We start from the raw sequence: 4,520 nt of genomic DNA, 5'->3' as shown, positions 1-4,520 counted from the left end.
CAACACAAACAAAGGACAGTCACTGAGACTTGGGGATGCTCTGGAAGCGGGGTGGGCACTCTAGTGAGTACCTGCATGGAGAGGACAGAAGAAGCAGACAGGAAGAAAGCCCCACCCACTGACTCAGTAGACTGACGGAAGACCCAGCTGGAAAGGACAAAAGTGAGTTGTCTACATTTAGTTCACTCTTTCTTATTGTCCTCTTTTTTTTTTCTTTCCACAAATAATACATTGTACTCTAAGCTTCCCATTTAATAAGACCTTCAACAGGGAAAAGAGTTAGAAAAGCCTCAAAACTCACCGCTTTTCCTTTATAATTCTTAACTGTGAACTCAGGGCAAGCCCACTTTTTCTAACAGCATGTTGAAAGAGAGGATTCCCCAAGGGCTGGCGAGAGACAGCTCATTGTTAAAGGTTCTCGCTTCTAAGCCTGACAATCTTGAGTCTGACACTTGGAGCACACATGGTAGGAGAGAATCCACTGTCCTGACCTCCACATGCATGCTGTGTGCACATGCATGCTGTGACACATACACACGCACACACAAAATTGTAAACAAAGATCCCTCAAAGTAAGATACACTTGTATATATTTAAGCTAAAATGTAAGCATGCGCGAGGTATTATGGTACATGACTTTTTCCCTAGCATTTGACAAACTGAGGTGGGAGGGCTGCTGCTGAGTTCAAGGCCAACATCTGGGCTCTGTAGCAAGTCTCTATGTCTTAAAGAAAACCCAAACATCCAAACCAACCACCACCAACAAAAAAATCTTAAAAGCTTTAATCACAAAGCACAGCTACTATGCATGTAAAAATAATGTCAGGTACACTTTCAAAGAATTATGTTTCTGAGTTTGCTAGCTACCCAGAAGAGCAATTCATTTACCTGTGCAGGTCGAGTTCCACATAGGGAAGAATGAGTTTCTCCTTAATCAATTCCCAAATGATCCGTGTCATTTCATCTCCTTGCATCTCCACCACAGAACCGCCATGAATTTTTTTGGACATTTTTATTTCAATAGCTCTTTAAAAAAAAAAAAAAAAGATATGTGCCTTGTCATGTCATAAATTAGAAATGAAGTATCAATGACGTGGTGACTATTTAAAAAGAACAATTTATAACAGCACAGTTCTACAGATAACAATCACATTTACCAGTGGTAGAACTGAGAACTTCTCTGTGTAGGACACCACACTACAGTGCTTATGTGTGGCTTCCGAGTCAGCACTGTAAGACAGTCCTGTAAGGAATTATTTTCTAACTTGAGAGACAAATAGCTTTGCCAAGGCCATCTGACTAGATAGAGTGTGGGGGAATCTGACCCTGAAATATGAACTTAATAATGTAATCATTATTCTCAACCATTGGTTGTCCACAAGAGCAGATCTGTTATTGTACAAACGATGCAATGGTTCTTAGGACCTATATTCAGGGGAAACTCCAATAGTGAATAATGAAGAATTCTCTGTAGAATTAGGCTTTCCTATAGATACTGCAGATATTGGCAATGCGGGACTATATTACAAAAGTGATTTCTCACATAGAAACATCAGGATACAGAAAGGTCCCTGCCTAGCACTGAGGCTTATCTGAGTCATGTTTCTTGGTGTCTCAAATCCTGTACTGCTCCTCTGGCTCTTCAGGGGCAAGAGCAGCTGTCTGTAGGATGGGTCACCACATTGCTCGTAGAAGACAGATCACTTAAAAGGTATTATCTGATTCCAATAAAGGGCAAAAGCGGACTATTTGGAAAAAGAGAAACTTCGAGGCTTCAGAGAACATTGCCCTTGTTGCTCACGAGGCAAAGGGGTCCCTGAACCCTCTTAAAGTATCTGTTCCTTCTAACGACACTGTTGTGTAACAGTTTCCTCTGAGATTGAAACATTCCATCCCATACCAAGCTCTTTAAACAGGCAGGTAAACAACTCAAACTAGCTTCAAGATGTCCCTGAAACTGACAAGACTCACTATGTCCCTCCCTGCCAGGGTAAACAGTAAAAGCTGAGACTCTCAAACTAGGGAAGCCAAGCTTTGAAGAAGACTCTCGATCAGAACAGTTTCCTGGGAAGAGGTTTAGACCAACTGAAGCACTTGGAAAGGACACTCTCCAACCTGTTGAGCTGCCTACCGAGTGTGAGGTGTGCTCCAGGTTCCCAGCTGTTGTGAGCAGTCACCCAGGCTGGGGTGGGCTTTGGTGATGCAGCTGTCCTTGGGTCATTTCTGGTCCTGTATGTAACCCCTCACACATATTCCTGTAAACCCATTGGTTCACCAAGTTGGGCATTGGAGTATCCTTACTCGGTCTGTGTGGGGAATCATCCTCCTGTTGAGAGACAGATGGATTTGGAAATCAGGAAGTATGTTATTTATTCTCTCCTTTTCTCCTAGTGTTTTCTCTCTCCACTTTCACTTTGGTTGGTTGGTTGATTTGTGTTTGTTTTTTGTTGAGACAAGGTTTCTCCGTGTAGCCCTGGATGTCCTGGAACTCACTCTGTAGACCAGGCTGGCTTCAATCGCAGAGATCCACCTGCCTCTGCCTCAGAGTGCTGGGATTAAAAGCGTGCACCACCAACTCCTGCTCCACTTGATCTTTGCCCTTTTGTACATTTGAACTACATGGAAACCATTTTTTAAAAGGATGAAGTGGTCAAAGGCTGGCATGGCATAATATTGAGCAATACATCCAAAGCAAACCATTGGTGTCTGTCTTCGCCTTGACCCAGAATTACTCAGTACGTGTCCTATTGCTTAGTTGGGTGCAGATGTTTAGTTCACATTATGTCATTAGCTACCTTTTGATTGTGTAAGCCAAAGCTGCTGGTACTGTCTATATTGCAACCATAATAAGATCAGCATTGCAGTTGCTGAAGATTCCCAAACATATAGAAAAGGACACACACACACACACACACACACACACACACAGACAGAGAGAGAGAGAGAGAGAGAGAGAGAGAGAGAGAGAGAGAGAGAGAGATTCCAAGTAAGTTAAAAGAAACACTTTAGAAACTTTCCCATTCAGAACTTTGCATGGCAATAGATAAACCTGGGCTTTTTTTTTTCTTTTGTGTGTGTAGGTGGTGGTGGGGGGGTGTGTTTTGTTGGGTTTTTTGTTGTTGTTGTTTGTTTTGTTTTTTCAAATTTTAGGTGTATGACTATTTGGCCTGCATGTGTGTATGTGTACCATGTGCATGCCTGGTGCCTGCAGAAGCCAGAAGGCATCAGATTGCCTGAACTGGAGTCCTGGGTTCTGACACCAAACCCACTCAGGTGCTCTAGAGAGCAGCAAGTGCTCTTAACTGTTGAGCCGTCTCCCCAGACCTTCTTTTGTTAGTTACTGTTGTTTTGAGACAGAGTCTCGCTGTGTAGTCCTGGTTAGCCTAGAAATTACTGTGTAGACCAAGCTGACCTGGAGCCCATGAACCAACACACCCAGCTAAATGCTTAGAGGCTCAGTCTGGGGCAAAATTTACTTATGTCTCTCTGTCTCTGTCTATCTCTCTCTCTGTCTCTCTCTGTCTCTCTCTCTCTCTCTCTCTCTCTCTCTCTCTCTGTGTGTGTGAGTGTGTGTGTGTGTACATGACACACATATGCACATGGCTATGCATATATGCCAAAGGACAACCTTGGGTATTTTTTTTTTTTTTTTTTTTTTGAGGCAAGCCTTTTACTGGCTTGGAACCCACCACATAAACTCAAGTAAACTGGGCTGAGCAGCCAGCAAGCCCCAGGGATCCCCCTTGCTCTGAGATTACAAATGCATGATCGTGTCTTGACTTTTTTCATGCCTATCCCTTTTTTGTCTTTGAAGGTGGATTCCAGGGATTGAACTTGGGTCCTCATGCTTAATAGTTCCCCACTTATTATGAGCAACTGGTTATTATGCTGGGTAAGGGGTATGAGGTAATTAGGGTTTTATTGTTGTTTTTCATTTTTTAATAGAGACAACACAGTGGTCTAGGCCATTTATTCTTTCCTTTCTCCTGGAAATATTAAAACAAAGCAGACAAAAAGAAAAAAACCCCACCCATTTGTGGATAGATTCTCCTGAGAAATGGAGCCTATAATATGAAAAATATTGTCCACATTTTCTATGAGTTGGGGTTGGATATTTGTAGATATTCAGCATTTCCTAGGCCAAAAAAAAATAAATAAGAAAATGCATGGTTGTGTTATGTGTATATGAATTGGCTAAGGCCTAAGCAGAAAATATTTTTGTTTGGAAGCATATCAAGTGACTATTTCTGTGTTTGCACCAGCACTTGGGATAGCTTGAGAAAGGAAAATACAAGCACTGGGCAGAGAAGGGCAGGTTGCTTACTAGCTGGTTTTGAGAAATGAAACTTTTTCTGTAAGGCCATAGAAAACAAAATAAATCACTTAATGATTTTGTTTGTTTGCTTTTGTTTTGTTTTGTTTTGTTTTGTTTTTTTGGCTTTTTCAAGACAGGCTTTCTCCATGTAACAGCCCTGGCTATCCTGGAACTCATTCTGTAGACCAGGCTGTCCTCAAACCCA

Source organism: Onychomys torridus, chromosome 23 (assembly GCF_903995425.1).
Source record: "Onychomys torridus chromosome 23, mOncTor1.1, whole genome shotgun sequence".
In the NCBI taxonomy this organism is placed as follows: domain Eukaryota; kingdom Metazoa; phylum Chordata; class Mammalia; order Rodentia; family Cricetidae; genus Onychomys; species Onychomys torridus.
Note: the sequence above shows the minus strand (reverse complement) of the source record.